This window comes from Argopecten irradians, chromosome 8, assembly GCF_041381155.1.
Source record: "Argopecten irradians isolate NY chromosome 8, Ai_NY, whole genome shotgun sequence".
Taxonomy (NCBI): Eukaryota; Metazoa; Mollusca; class Bivalvia; order Pectinida; family Pectinidae; genus Argopecten; species Argopecten irradians.
The window spans coordinates 6,511,310-6,528,966 of record NC_091141.1 but is presented as its reverse complement, the minus strand read 5'-3'; the positions used below and the strand labels follow the sequence as shown (position 1 = coordinate 6,528,966).

Genomic DNA, 17,657 nt, shown 5'->3' with positions numbered 1-17,657 from the left:
TGCTATATAGAGTATAGCCAGCTGTTTACAGAGAACATATTATTTGCTTATATTTCTCACAACACTGACATGGTTATAAGAATTGATCCCTGTAAAGATCAGAAATGGGGTAATTATGCTAAATGCAATGGGTTTTTTTTTCTTTTTTTTCCTCATTTTAGTGGATATTCCCTCAACTCATGACACATTGACCACACAGTAATCATAAATCAGTAACCCAATCATTTATTAACATTCAGATGGCCATGTGGTTTTGGTGATCATTAACATTCAGATGGCCATGTGGTTTTGGTGATCATTAACATTCAGATGGCCATGTGGTTTTGGTAATCATTAACATTCAGATGGCCATGTGGTTTTGGTGATCATTAACATTCAGATGGCCATGTGGTTTTGGTGATCATTAACATTCAGATGGCCATGTGGTTTTGGTAATCATTAACATTCAGATGGCCATGTGGTTTTGGTGATCATTAACATTCAGATGGCCACATGGTTTTGGTAATCATTAACATTCAGATGGCCATGTGGTTTTGGTAATCATTAACATTCAGATGGCCATGTGGTTTTGGTGATCATTAACATTCAGATGGCCACATGGTTTTGGTAATCATTAACATTCAGATGGCCATGTGGTTTTGGTGATCATTAACATTCAGATGGCCATGTGGTTTTGGTGATCATTAACATTCAGATGGCCATGTGGTTTTGGTGATCATTAACATTCAGATGGCCATGTGGTTTTGGTAATCATTAACATTCAGATGGCCATGTGGTTTTGGTAATCATTAACATTCAGATGGCCATGTGGTTTTGGTGATCATTAACATTCAGATGGCCATGTGGTTTTGGTGATCATTAACATTCAGATGGCCATGTGGTTTTGGTGATCATTAACATTCAGATGGCCATGTGGTTTTGGTAATCATTAACATTCAGATGGCCATGTGGTTTTGGTGATCATAAACATTCAGATGGCCATGTGGTTTTGGTGATCATTAACATTCAGATGGCCATGTGGTTTTGGTGATCATTAACAGATCCATCAGATATAAACACCTGTAAATATATAAATATCTGGCTTTTTTTAGTGATCCTAAAGTTTTTCCTCTTCAGATTACTCAAATCATAAACAATACACTTGACCTTTTACACTATTTGGGGAGTTTATTGATGAATATATTTTCTTCTTTTTAGTTGTTATTTATTTATTCATTTTTAATAATTTCATATTTGGAAAGAGCCTTGAAGACACTACCATGATCAACATCATAGATATAAAGCATACATTTCTTAAAAGACAAAATTGTCATGCCTAAGATGACTGCCTATATAGATTTACAATGTACACACTTTCCCTATACATCCAACTCAATATTCATTGCTCTCCCTCTACCTATTGTGTCTGTGAGTACTTTTCAGTACCTGGGTTCTAGGCCCAGTAAAGGACTTATCTGTAGCTCTATACTTGTGAGTACTTTTCTGTGTTAGTCTGCCATTACCCATCATAAGAAGTACAAGGATTTTTGTTATGGGGAAAGATAATATGACTGTATGACCCAATTCTTTCATTATGAAGCTCTGTTCAACGATTGGAAGTGTGAAAGTCAGCCGGAGGGTAAGCAAATATGCAAAGAAATGGTCTGAAACTTCATTACCACAACCCCCACCTCATTGCCTCCATTCCACCCCTTGTCCCACAATCTCCAGCATACCCACTTCACCACAGTCCGTCCCCTGCATCATCATCCCCCACAGTCATTTTATAGCTATAAGTACCACAGTCATTCTATAGCTATAAGTATTATACTCCATACAACTGCAACAATAAAGCGTGGGACGGTAATATCACGGTATAAACTATGCGGTTTTGTTCACAGTATTATTTTCCTACCACATTACACCCAACCGATTTCCAGATTGGGCCAAATCCTTATTTTTGAGCAGTTATGAGTATCTCCCCACAAACAAACATGGCAGTGCTTTAGATACCTGGAGACATTATAGAATTAAAAGAACCTCCTGCAACTTTAAAATCACACATATGGAAGCATTTTGCATTCCGTATCATTTAAAAAGAAGGGGTAAAATCGACAGTGAAAGAGTAGAAATTTTTTACTTTTTGACAGATTTTACATATCTTGATGCGTATCAATTCATGTGACAAGTATTGTGATATGTATTGTATCGTGTGACAAGTATTGTGATATGTATTGTATCGTGGGGGAAGTATTGTGATATGTATTGAATTGTGTGACAAGTATTGTGATATGTATTGTATCGTGGGGGAAGTATTGTGATATGTATTGTATCGTGGGGGAAGTATTGTGATATGTATTGTATCGTGGGGGAAGTATTGTGATATGTATTGTATCGTGGGGGAAGTATTGTGATATGTATTGTATCGTGGGGGAAGTATTGTGATATGTATTGTATCGTGGGGGAAGTATTGTGATATGTATTGTATCGTGGGGGAAGTATTGTGATATGTATTGTATCGTGGGGGAAGTATTGTGATATGTATTGTATCGTGGGGGAAGTATTGTGATATGTATTGTATCGTGGGGGAAGTATTGTGATATGTATTGTATCGTGGGGGAAGTATTGTGATATGTATTGTATCGTGGGGGAAGTATTGTGGTATGTATTGTATTGTGGGGGAAGTATTGTGATATGTATTGTATCGTGGGGGAAGTATTGTGATATGTATTGTATCGTGGGGGGAAGTATTGTGGTATGTATTGTATCGTGGGGGAAGTATTGTGATATGTATTGTATTGTGGGGGAAGTATTGTGATATGTATTGTATCGTGGGGGAAGTATTGTGATATGTATTGTATCGTGGGGGAAGTATTGTGATATGTATTGTATCGTGGGGGAAGTATTGTGATATGTATTGTATCGTGGGGGAAGCTTATTGTTGCAGCACTAACAAATATACCATTAAGCAATAAAATAAAACACAACAACCCTTATGCAAAGTTACTGACAAATCATTTCCACATTCAAACTCATCCAAAATATTACAGATGTTAGGCAGCAAACAGTTCTAACTAGAACTTGGACTAGGGTCGGGGGTGGGGAGGATATATAATAATTATCGATTAATTGAGTTAATTGGCAAATTTAGCTAATGCAATACTATTGCTATTCTTATTGGTCATGAGATCCTGTTTGGCCATCAAAGGGAAATTAAACCATATTTATTCCAAATCAGATAGCTAATACAGACTACAATTGCAATAGTATATTGCATTCTGAATTCTACTGAATTCCAGTCTGTGAATTGGACATGTCATTCTTCTGGTGCAGTGTTCGCTTGGAGTTACTTCCCTTTGCTGTGTCAGTGACAATTCATCTTTAAACTCTCTAACAATTGCGATTAAGAACAATGTCAGTGTTTGTTTTTGATTGAATAGCATGGGGGGAAAAGTGACTTTTGATAACGACTGTTAGTCTGTTATCGTATTAAACCTCTACGAGTACTTCATTTTAGTTCAGTTCAGTCTGTTTCAGGTAATTCTAACTGGTGTTCAATGGTAGGAGGAGTATCCCCCACAATTTTAACTATTGCAATACTATTGTGTAACAAGGTGCAGGATTTTACAATCAATTTAATACCTGCCTCTGCCAGGGATTGAACATGGGACCTCTGGATTACTAGTCTGACACTCAACCGATCAAGCTAAAGAGAAGTTCTCTTTAGCAGAGTGGTATATTGTTGGTAGTATTGACCAGGGTTACAACTGCAATTGCTGGGGAAAAATCACTATTAGGATAGTTTAACTAATGCACTGAATTCTATTTAATTCAATTGGACGTCATGTTGTACATCTGGTTCAGTGTACATTTAGAGTTACTTCCCTTTGCTAGTGTCAGTGACAATGGGACCAATTCACATACTACCTGATACTGATAATGGTGTTGAAATGTCGTTAGCACAGGATATCATCTTTTGACGTCATTCCATCACCAATAAAAACAATAGTCCTGCACACACCTTGTCAGGTATCACATGGTACATGAATTCAAAAGTCCCATTCATGATCAAACGCACTGACATTGAGAACAATGTCAGTGTTTGTTTTTGATTGAATAGCATGGGGGAAAAGTGACTTTCAATTGATAGTCTGTTATCGTATCAAACTTCTGCAAGAACTTCATTTTGGTCAAGTTCAGTTCGTTTCTGGTAATCCTGACTGGCATTCAATGGTAGGATGACTATTGCAATACTATTTCCATTGGAGGAAACACTGTTGGGATAGTGTAACTAATGCAGACTACTATTGCAATAGTATTGCATTCTGAATTCTATTAAATTCAGTCTATGAATTGGACTTTATATCATACATCTGGAGCAGTTTTTGGTATAGAGTTACTTCCCTTTGCTAGTGTCAGTGACAGTGGAACTAATTCACGTACCATGTGATACCCGTGAACATTTGTGCAGGACTAGTATTTCTTGTGGTAATTGAATATAACTCTTTGTAATCTTCCCGCTGAAAATATCATCTTTTGACGTCATTCCATCACCAACAGAAACGAAATTCCCCCACAAACTTTATCAGGTATCACATGGTATGTGAATAAGTCCCATTCATGATCAAACACACTGACATTGAGAACAGTGTCAGTGTTTGTTTTTGATTGAATAGCATGGGGGAAAAAGTGACTCTTGGTAACGACTGTTAGTCTGTTATCATATCAAACCTCTGCGAGTATTTTCATTTTAGTCCAATTCCTACAATTTTAACTATTGCAATACTTCCATGAATTCGACGTCATGTCGAACATCTGGTGCAGTGTCCGTTTAGAGTTACTTCCCTTTGCTAGTGTCAGTGACAATGGGATTAATTCACGTACCACGTGATACATGATGATGGCGTTGGAATGACGTTAGCACAGGATATCATCTTTTGATGTCGTTTCATTATCAAAAGAAATATGTCCGCACAAATCCTGTCAGGTATCACATGGTACATGGATTTAAAAGTCCCATTCATGATCAAACCCACCGACATTGAGAACAATGTCGGTGTTTGTTTTTGATTGAATAGCATGGGGGAAAAGTGACTTTTGATAACGACTGTTAGTCTATTCACAATGCAATAGTATTGCATCGTGAATTCTATTAAATTCAGTCTATGAATTGGACGTCATGTCGTACATCTGGTGCAGTGTCCGTTTAGAGTTACTTCCCTTTGCTAGTGTCAGTGACAATGGAACTAATTCACGTACCACGTGATACCCGATATTGGCGTTGCAATGACGTTAGCACAGGATATCATCTTTTGATGTCGTTTCATCACTAAAAGAAACAATATTCCCGCACACACCTTGTCAGGTATCACATGGTACATGAATTTAAAAGTCCCATTCATGATGAAACACACCGACATTGAGAACAATTTCGGTATTTTGTTTTTGATTGAATAGCATGGGGGAGTTATCTTTAATTGATAATCTGTTATCGTATCAAACCTCTGCGAGTACTTCATTTAAGTCCAGTTCAGTCCGTCTTGTAATCCTGACTGGTGTTCAATGGTAGGATTACTATTGCAATACTTTTTTCTATTGGGGAAACACTATTGGGATAGTTTAACTAATGCAGACTACTATTGCAATAGTATTGCATTGTGAATTCTATTAAATTCAGTCCATGAATTGGACGTCATGTCGTACATCTGGTGCAGTGTCCGTTTAGAGTTACTTCCCTTTGCTAGTGTAAGTGATAAAGGGACAAATTCACGTACCACGTGATCCTTGATGATGACGTTGGAATGGCGTTAGCACATTATATTATCTTTTGATGTCGTTTCATTACCAAAAGAAATATGTCCACACACATCCTGTCAGATATCACATGGTACATGAATTTAAAAGTCCCATTCATGATCAAACGCACCGACATTGAGAACAATGTCGGTATTTGTTTTTGATTAAATAGAATGGGTAAAAGTCACTTTTGATAACGACTGTTAGTCTATTATCGTATTAAACCTCTGGGAATACTTGAAGTCCAGTTCAGTCCATTCAAGTAATTCTAACCGAGGTTCAGCGGTAGGAGGTCAATCCCCTTCAATTTTTAACTATTGAAATACTATTGTGTAACAGAGTGCAGGATTTATAATAAATTAAATCACTGTTTCTGGCAGGGATCGGACACGGGACCTCTGGATTACTAATCTGACGTTCAACCGATCGAGCTAAACAGAAGTTAGCGGAGTGGTATATTGTTGTTAGTATTGACCAGGCCTCGATTTCTCGAAACAAATTTAAGTCAGATTCTGACTTAAGTCAATTTTATGTACATAAGATACATAAGGAGAAAAACTTAAGGTTTGATTTAAGTCTGTACTTTTGTTTCGAGAAACCGGAGCCAGGTTTACAAGTGCGTGGGATAGTTTAGCTTAGGCAGAATACAATTGCAATAGTATTGCATTCTGAATTCTATTAAATTCAGTCTATGAATTGGACGTCATGTCGTACATCTGGTGCAGTGTTCGTTTAGAGTTACTTCCCTTTGCTAGTGTCAGTGATAATGGGACTAATTCATGTACCATGTGATACCCGATATTAGCGTCGAAATGACGTAAGCATAGGGTATCATATTTTGATGTCATTCCATCACCAACAGAAACAATAGTCCCAAACAAACCTTGACAGGTATCACATGTACATGAATTTAAAACTCCCATTCATGATCAAACACACTGATATTGAGAACAATGTCAGTGTTTGTTTTTGATTGAATAGCATGAGGGAAAAGTGACTTTTAATTGATATTCTGTTATTGTATCAAATCTCTGTGAGAACTTCATTTTAGTCCAGTTCAGTCTGTTTCTGGTAATCCTTACTGGCGTTCAATTGTAGGATTATCATTGCAATAATATCTCTATTGGGGAAAACACTACTGGGATAGTTTAACTAATGCAGACTATCATTGCAAAAGTATTGCATTCTGAATTCTATTAAATTCGGTCCATGAATTGGACGTCATGTCGTACATCTGGTGCAGTGTCCGTTTAGAGTTACTTCCCCTTTGCTAGTGTCAGTGACAATGGAACTAATACACGACCACGTGATACCCGATATTGGCGTTGCAATGACGTAAGAACAGGGTATCATCTTTTGATGTCATTCCATCACTAAAAGAAACAATATTCCCACACACACCTTGTCAGGTATCACATGGTACATGAATTTAAAAGTCCCATTCATGATGAAACACACTGACATTGAGAACGATGTCGGTGTTTGTTTTTGATTGAATAGCATGGGGGAGTTACCTTTAATTGATAATCTGTTATCGTATCAAACCTCTGCGAGTACTTTATTTAAGTCCAGTTCAGTCCGTGTCTTGCAATCCTGACTGATGTTCAGTGGTAGGATTACTATTGCAATACTATTTCTATTTGGAGAAAACACTATACTATTGCAATAGTATTGCATTCTGAATTCTATTAAATTCAGTCCATAAATTGGACGTCATGCCGTACATCTGGTGCAGTGTCCGTTTAGAGTTACTTCCCTTTGCTAGTGTCAGTGACAATGGGATTAATTCACGTACCACGTGATACATGATGATGGCGTTGGAATGACGTTAGCACAGGATATCATCTTTTGATGTCATTTCATCACTAAAAGAAACAATATTCCCGCACACACCTTGTCAGGTATCACATGGTACATGAATTTAAAAGTCCCATTCATGATCAAACCCACCGACATTGAGAACAATGTCGGTGTTTGTTTTTGATTGAATAGCATGGGGGAAAAGTGACTTTTGATAACTACTGTTAGTCTATTCACAATGCAATAGTATTGCATGTTGAATTCTATTAAATTCGGTCCATGAATTGGACGTCATGTCGTACATCTGGTGCAGTGTCCGTTTAGAGTTACTTCCCTTTGCTAGTGTCAGTGACAATGGAACTCATTCACGTACCACGTGATACCCGATATTTGCGTTGCAATGACGTTAGCACAGGATATCATCTTTTGTTGTCATTCCATCACTAAAAGAAACAATATTCCCACACACACCTTGTCAGGTATCACATGGTACATGAATTTAAAAGTCCCATTCATGATGAAACACACCGACATTGAGAACGATGTCGATGCTTGTTTTTGATTGAATAGCATGGGGGGAAAGTGACTTTAAATTGATATTCTGTTATTGTATCAAATCTCTGTGAGAACTTCATTTTAGTCCAGTTCAGTCTGTTTCTGGTAATCCTGACTGGTGTTTAATGGTATGATTACTATTGCAATACTATTTCTATTGGGGGAAACACTATTGGGATAGTTTAACAAACCCAGACTACTATTGCAATAGTATTGCATTGTGAATTCTATTAAATTCAGTCTATGAATTGGACGTCATGTCGTTCATCTGGTGCAGTGTCCGTTTAGAGTTGCTTCCCTTTGCTAGTGTCAGTGACAATGGAACTAATTCACGTACCACGTGATACCCGATATTGGCGTTGCAATGACGTTAGCACAGGGTATCATCTTTTGATGTCATTCCATCACTAAAAGAAACAATATTCCCACACACACCTTGTCAGGTATCACATGGTACATGAATTTAAAAGTCCCATTCATGATCAAACACACTGACATTGAAAACAATGTCGGTGTTTGTTTTTGATTGAATAGCATGGGGGAGTTACCTTTAATTGATAATCTGTTATCGTATCAAACCTCTGCGAGTACTTTATTTAAGTCCAGTTCAGTCCGTGTCTTGCAATCCTGACTGATGTTCAGTGGTAGGATTACTATTGCAATACTATTTCTATTTGGAGAAAACACTATACTATTGCAATAGTATTGCATTCTGAATTCTATTAAATTCAGTCCATAAATTGGACGTCATGCCGTACATCTGGTGCAGTGTCCGTTTAGAGTTACTTCCCTTTGCTAGTGTCAGTGACAATGGGATTAATTCACGTACCACGTGATACATGATGATGGCGTTGGAATGACGTTAGCACAGGATATCATCTTTTGATGTCATTTCATCATCAAAAGAAATATGTCCGCACAAATCCTGTCAGGTATCACATGGTACATGAATTTAAAAGTCCCATTCATGATCAAACCCACCGACATTGAGAACAATGTGTCGGTGTTTGTTTTTGATTGAATAGCATGGGGGAAAAGTGACTTTTGATAACTACTGTTAGTCTATTCACAATGCAATAGTATTGCATCGTGAATTCTATTAAATTCGGTCCATGAATTGGACGTCATGTCGTACATCTGGTGCAGTGTCCGTTTAGAGTTACTTCCCTTTGCTAGTGTCAGTGACAATGGAACTCATTCACGTACCACGTGATACCCGATATTGGCGTTGCAATGACGTTAGCACGGGATATCATCTTTTGAAGTCATTCCATCACTAAAAGAAACAATATTCCCGCACACACCTTGTCAGGTATCACATGGTACATGAATTTAAAAGTCCCATTCATGATGAAACACACCGACATTGAGAACGATGTCGATGCTTGTTTTTGATTGAATAGCATGGGGGGAAAGTGACTTTAAATTGATATTCTGTTATTGTATCAAATCTCTGTGAGAACTTCATTTTAGTCCAGTTCAGTCTGTTTCTGGTAATCCTGACTGGTGTTTAATGGTATGATTACTATTGCAATACTATTTCTATTGGGGGAAACACTATTGGGATAGTTTAACAAACCCAGACTACTATTGCAATAGTATTGCATTGTGAATTCTATTAAATTCAGTCCATGAATTGGACGTCATGTCGTACATCTGGTGCAGTGTCCGTTTAGAGTTACTTCCCTTTGCTAGTGTCAGTGACAATTGAACTAATACACGTACCACGTGATACCCGATATTGGCGTTGCAATGACGATAGCACAGGGTATCATCTTTTGATGTCATTCCATCACTAAAAGAAACAATATTCCCACACACACCTTGTCAGGTATCACATGGTACATGAATTTAAAAGTCCCATTCATGATCAAACACACTGACATTGAGAACAATGTCGGTGTTTGTTTTTGATTGAATAGCATGGGGGAGTTACCTTAAATTGATAATCTGTTATCGTATCAAACCTCTGCGAGTACTTCATTTAAGTCCAGTTCAGTCCGTGTCTTGCAATCCTGACTGATGTTCAATGGTAGGATTACTATTGCAATACTATTTCTATTTGGGGAAACACTATACTATTTCAATAGTATTGCATTATGAATTCTATTAAATTCAGTCCATGAATTCGACGTCATGTCGTACATCTGGTGCAGTGTCCGTTTAGAGTTACTTCCCTTTGCTAGTGTCAGTGACAATGGGATTAATTCACGTACCACGTGATACATGATGATGGCGTTGGAATGACGTTAGCACAGGATATCATCTTTTGATGTCATTTCATCATCAAAAGAAATATGTCCGCATAAATCCTGTCAGGTATCACATGGTACATGAATTTAAAAGTCCCATTCATGATTAAACCCACCGACATTGAGAACAATGTCGGTGTTTGTTTTTGATTGAATAGCATGGGGGAAAAGTGACTTTTGATAACTACTGTTAGTCTATTCACAATGCAATAGTATTGCATCGTGAATTCTATTAAATTCGGTCCATGAATTGGACGTCATGTCGTACATCTGGTGCAGTTTCCGTTTAGAGTTACTTCCCTTTGCTAGTGTCAGTGACAATGGAACTAATTCACGCACCACGTGATACCCGATATTGGCGTTGCAATGACGTTAGCACAGGGTATCATCTTTTGATGTCATTCCATCACTAAAAGAAACAATATTCCCACACACACCTTGTCAGGTATCACATGGTACATGAATTTAAAAGTCCCATTCATGATCAAACACACTGACATTGAAAACAATGTCGGTGTTTGTTTTTGATTGAATAGCATAGGGGCGTTACCTTTAATTGACGATCTGTTATCGGATCAAACCTCTGCGAGTACTTCATTTAAGTCCAGTTCAGTCCGTGTCTTGTAATCCTGACTGGTGTTCAATGGTAGGATTACTATTGCAATACTATTTCTATTGGGGCAAACACTATTGGGATAGTTTAACTAATAAAGACTATTATTGCAATAGTATTGCATTGTGAATTCTATTAAATTCAGTCCATGAATTGGACGTCATGTCGTACATCTGGTGCAGTGTCCGTTTAGAGTTACTTCCCTTTGCTAGTGTCAGTGACAATGGGATTAATTCACGTACCACGTGATACATGATGATGGCGTTGGAATGACGTTAGCACAGGATATCATCTTTTGATGTAATTTCATCACCAAAAGAAATATGTCCACACACATCCTGTCAGATATCACATGGTACATGAATTTAATAGTCTCATTCATGATCAAACACACCGACATTGAGAACAATGTCGGTATTTGTTTTTGATTAAATAGAATGGGTAAAAGTGACTTTTGATAACGACTGTTAGTCTATCATCGTATTCAACCTCTGGGGATACTTCAAGTCCAGTTCAGTCCATTCAAGTAATTCTAACCGAGGTTCAACGGTAGGAGGTCAATCCCCTCCAATTTTAACTATTGAAATACTATTGTGTAACAGAGTGCAGAATTTATAGTAAATAAAATCACTGTTTCTGGCAGGGATCGGACACGGGACCTCTGGATTACTAGTCTGACGTTCAACCTATCGAGCTAAACAGAAGCTAGCGGAGTGGTATATTGTTGTTAGTATTGACCAGGCCTCGATTTCTCGAAACAAACCTAAGTCAAAATCTGACTTAAGTCAATTTTATTTACATAAGATACATAAGGAGAAAAACTTAAGTTTTGATTTAAGTCTGTACTTTTGTTTCGAGAAACCGGGGCCAGGTTTACAAGTGCGTGGGATAGTTTAGCTTAGGCAGAATACAATTGCAATAGTATTGCATTCTGAATTCTATTAAATTCAGTCTATGAATTGGACGTCATGTCGTACATCTGGTGCAGTGTCCGTTTAGAGTTACTTCCCTTTGCTAGTGTCAGTGACAATGGGACTAATTCATGTACCATGTGATACCCGATATTGGCGTCGAAATGACGTAAGCATAGGATATCATCTTTTGTTGTCATTCCATCACTAAAAGAAACAATATTCCCGCACACACCTTGTCAGGTATCACATGGTACATGAATTTAAAACTCCCATTCATGATCAAACACACCGATATTGAGAACGATGTCAGTGTTTGTTTTTGATTGAATAGCATGAGGGAAAAGTGACTTTTAATTGATAGTCTGTTATCGTATCAAACCTCTGTGAGAACTTCATTTTAGTCCAGTTCAGTCTGTTTCTGGTAATCCTGACTGGTGTTTAATGGTATGATTACTATTGCAATACTATTTCTATTGGGGGAAACACTATTGGGATAGTTTAACAAACCCAGACTACTATTGCAATAGTATTGCATTGTGAATTCTATTAAATTCAGTCTATGAATTGGACGTCATGTCGTTCATCTGGTGCAGTGTCCGTTTAGAGTTGCTTCCCTTTGCTAGTGTCAGTGACAATTGAACTAATACACGTACCACGTGATACCCGATATTGGCGTTGCAATGACGATAGCACAGGGTATCATCTTTTGATGTCATTCCATCACTAAAAGAAACAATATTCCCACACACACCTTGTCAGGTATCACATGGTACATGAATTTAAAAGTCCCATTCATGATCAAACACACTGACATTGAAAACAATGTCGGTGTTTGTTTTTGATTGAATAGCATGGGGGAGTTACCTTTAATTGATAATCTGTTATCGTATCAAACCTCTGCGAGTACTTTATTTAAGTCCAGTTCAGTCCGTGTCTTGCAATCCTGACTGATGTTCAGTGGTAGGATTACTATTGCAATACTATTTCTATTTGGAGAAAACACTATACTATTGCAATAGTATTGCATTCTGAATTCTATTAAATTCAGTCCATAAATTGGACGTCATGCCGTACATCTGGTGCAGTGTCCGTTTAGAGAGTTACTTCCCTTTGCTAGTGTCAGTGACAATGGGATTAATTCACGTACCACGTGATACATGATGATGGCGTTGGAATGACGTTAGCACAGGATATCATCTTTTGATGTCATTTCATCATCAAAAGAAATATGTCCGCACAAATCCTGTCAGGTATCACATGGTACATGAATTTAAAAGTCCCAATCATGATCAAACCCACCGACATTGAGAACAATGTCGGTGTTTGTTTTTGATTGAATAGCATGGGGGAAAAGTGACTTTTGATAACTACTGTTAGTCTATTCACAATGCAATAGTATTGCATCGTGAATTCTATTAAATTCGGTCCATGAATTGGACGTCATGTCGTACATCTGGTGCAGTGTCCGTTTAGAGTTACTTCCCTTTGCTAGTGTCAGTGACAATGGAACTCATTCACGTACCACGTGATACCCGATATTGGCGTTGCAATGACGTTAGCACAGGATATCATCTTTTGATGTCATTCCATCACTAAAAGAAACAATATTCCCGCACACACCTTGTCAGGTATCACATGGTACATGAATTTAAAAGTCCCATTCATGATGAAACACACCGACATTGAGAACGATGTCGATGTTTGTTTTTGATTGAATAGCATGGGGGGAAAGTGACTTTAAATTGATATTCTGTTATTGTATCAAATCTCTGTGAGAACTTCATTTTAGTCCAGTTCAGTCTGTTTCTGGTAATCCTGACTGGTGTTTAATGGTATGATTACTATTGCAATACTATTTCTATTGGGGGAAACACTATTGGGATAGTTTAACAAACCCAGACTACTATTGCAATAGTATTGCATTGTGAATTCTATTAAATTCAGTCTATGAATTGGACGTCATGTCGTTCATCTGGTGCAGTGTCCGTTTAGAGTTGCTTCCCTTTGCTAGTGTCAGTGACAATTGAACTAATACACGTACCACGTGATACCCGATATTGGCGTTGCAATGACGTTAGCACAGGGTATCATCTTTTGATGTCATTCCATCACTAAAAGAAACAATATTCCCACACACACCTTGTCAGGTATCACATGGTACATGAATTTAAAAGTCCCATTCATGATCAAACACACTGACATTGAAAACAATGTCGGTGTTTGTTTTTGATTGAATAGCATGGGGGAGTTACCTTTAATTGATAATCTGTTATCGTATCAAACCTCTGCGAGTACTTTATTTAAGTCCAGTTCAGTCCGTGTCTTGCAATCCTGACTGATGTTCAGTGGTAGGATTACTATTGCAATACTATTTCTATTTGGGGAAACACTATACTATTGCAATAGTATTGCATTCTGAATTCTATTAAATTCAGTCCATAAATGGGACGTCATGTCGTACATCTGGTGCAGTGTCCGTTTAGAGTTACTTCCCTTTGCTAGTGTCAGTGACAATGGGATTAATTCACGTACCACGTGATACATGATGATGGCGTTGGAATGACGTTAGCACAGGATATCATCTTTTGATGTCATTTCATCATCAAAAGAAATATGTCCGCACACACCTTGTCAGGTATCACATGGTACATGAATTTAAAAGTCCCATTCATGATGAAACACACCGACATTGAGAACGATGTCGGTGTTTGTTTTTGATTGAATAGCATGAGGGAAAAAGTGACTTTTGATAACTACAGTTAGTCTATTCACAATGCAATAGTATTGCATCGTGAATTCTATTAAATTCGGTCCATGAATTGGACGTCATGTCGTACATCTGGTGCAGTGTCCGTTTAGAGTTACTTCCCTTTGCTAGTGTCAGTGACAATGGAACTCATTCACGTACCACGTGATACCCGATATTGGCGTTGCAATGACGTTAGCACAGGATATCATCTTTTGATGTCATTCCATCACTAAAAGAAACAATATTCCCGCACACACCTTGTCAGGTATCACATGATACTTGAATTTAAAAGTCCCATTCATGATCAAACACACTGACATTGAAAACAATGTCGGTGTTTGTTTTTGATTGAATAGCATGGGGGAGTTACCTTTAATTGACGATCTGTTATCGTATCAAACCTCTGCGAGTACTTCATTTAAGTCCAGTTCAGTCCGTGTCTTGTAATCCTGACTGGTGTTCAATGGTAGGATTACTATTGCAATACTATTTCTATTGGGGCAAACACTATTGGGATAGTTTAACTAATGCAGACTATACTATTGCAATAGTGTTGCATTGTGAATTCTATTAAATTCAGTCCATGAATTGGACGTCATGTCGTACATCTGGTGCAGTGTCCGTTTAGAGTTACTTCCCTTTGCTAGTGTCAGTGACAATGGAACTAATTCACGTACCACGTGATACCCGATATTGGCGTTGCAATGACGTTAGCACAGGATATCATCTTTTGATGTCATTCCATCACTAAAAGAAACAATATTCCCGCACACACCTTGTCAGGTATCACATGATACATTGAATTTAAAAGTCCCATTCATGATGAAACACACTGACATTGAAAACAATGTCGGTGTTTGTTTTTGATTGAATAGCATAGGGGCGTTACCTTTAATTGACGATCTGTTATCGGATCAAACCTCTGCGAGTACTTCATTTAAGTCCAGTTCAGTCCGTGTCTTGTAATCCTGACTGGTGTTCAATGGTAGGATTACTATTGCAATACTATTTCTATTGGGGCAAACACTATTGGGATAGTTTAACTAATAAAGACTATTATTGCAATAGTATTGCATTGTGAATTCTATTAAATTCAGTCCATGAATTGGACGTCATGTCGTACATCTGGTGCAGTGTCCGTTTAGAGTTACTTCCCTTTGCTAGTGTAAGTGATAAAGGGACAAATTCACGTACCACGTGATACTTGATGATGACGTTGGAATGACGTTAGCACATTATATTATCTTTTGATGTCGTTTCATCACCAAAAGAAATATGTCCACACACATCCTGTCAGATATCACATGGTACATGAATTTAATAGTCTCATTCATGATCAAACACACCGACATTGAGAACAATGTCGGTATTTGTTTTTGATTAAATAGAATGGGTAAAAGTGACTTTTGATAACGACTGTTAGTCTATCATCGTATTCAACCTCTGGGGATACTTCAAGTCCAGTTCAGTCCATTCAAGTAATTCTAACCGAGGTTCAACGGTAGGAGGTCAATCCCCTCCAATTTTAACTATTGAAATACTATTGTGTAACAGAGTGCAGAATTTATAGTAAATAAAATCACTGTTTCTGGCAGGGATCGGACACGGGACCTCTGGATTACTAGTCTGACGTTCAACCTATCGAGCTAAACAGAAGCTAGCGGAGTGGTATATTGTTGTTAGTATTGACCAGGCCTCGATTTCTCGAAACAAACCTAAGTCAAAATCTGACTTAAGTCAATTTTATTTACATAAGATACATAAGGAGAAAAACTTAAGTTTTGATTTAAGTCTGTACTTTTGTTTCGAGAAACCGGGGCCAGGTTTACAAGTGCGTGGGATAGTTTAGCTTAGGCAGAATACAATTGCAATAGTATTGCATTCTGAATTCTATTAAATTCAGTCTATGAATTGGACGTCATGTCGTACATCTGGTGCAGTGTCCGTTTAGAGTTACTTCCCTTTGCTAGTGTCAGTGACAATGGAACTAATTCACGTACCACGTGATACCCGATATTGGCGTTGCAATGACGTAAGCACAGGATATCATCTTTTGTTGTCATTCCATCACTAAAAGAAACAATATTCCCGCACACACCTTGTCAGGTATCACATGGTACATGAATTTAAAAGTCCCATTCATGATGAAACACACCGACATTGAGAACGATGTCGATGTTTGTTTTTGATTGAATAGCATGGGGGGAAAGTGACTTTAAATTGATATTCTGTTATTGTATCAAATCTCTGTGAGAACTTCATTTTAGTCCAGTTCAGTCTGTTTCTGGTAATCCTGACTGGTGTTTAATGGTATGATTACTATTGCAATACTATTTCTATTGGGGGAAACACTATTGGGATAGTTTAACAAACCCAGACTACTATTGCAATAGTATTGCATTGTGAATTCTATTAAATTCAGTCTATGAATTGGACGTCATGTCGTTCATCTGGTGCAGTGTCCGTTTAGAGTTGCTTCCCTTTGCTAGTGTCAGTGACAATGGAACTAATTCACGTACCACGTGATACCCGATATTGGCGTTGCAATGACGTTAGCACAGGGTATCATCTTTTGATGTCATTCCATCACTAAAAGAAACAATATTCCCACACACACCTTGTCAGGTATCACATGGTACATGAATTTAAAAGTCCCATTCATGATCAAACACACTGACATTGAAAACAATGTCGGTGTTTGTTTTTGATTGAATAGCATGGGGGAGTTTACCTTTAATTGATAATCTGTTATCGTATCAAACCTCTGCGAGTACTTTATTTAAGTCCAGTTCAGTCCGTGTCTTGCAATCCTGACTGATGTTCAGTGGTAGGATTACTATTGCAATACTATTTCTATTTGGAGAAAACACTATACTATTGCAATAGTATTGCATTCTGAATTCTATTAAATTCAGTCCATAAATTGGACGTCATGCCGTACATCTGGTGCAGTGTCCGTTTAGAGTTACTTCCCTTTGCTAGTGTCAGTGACAATGGGA

The 17,657-nt window shown here is 37.7% G+C and overlaps 1 protein-coding gene across 1 annotated transcript in view; it reads right to left on the bottom strand.

The window, feature by feature from the left end:
• Positions 1 to 17,657, bottom strand: part of LOC138329209 (fatty acid-binding protein 9-like) — an 82,486-nt gene that overhangs the window by 45,592 nt on the left and 19,237 nt on the right. The window lies entirely within an intron of this gene.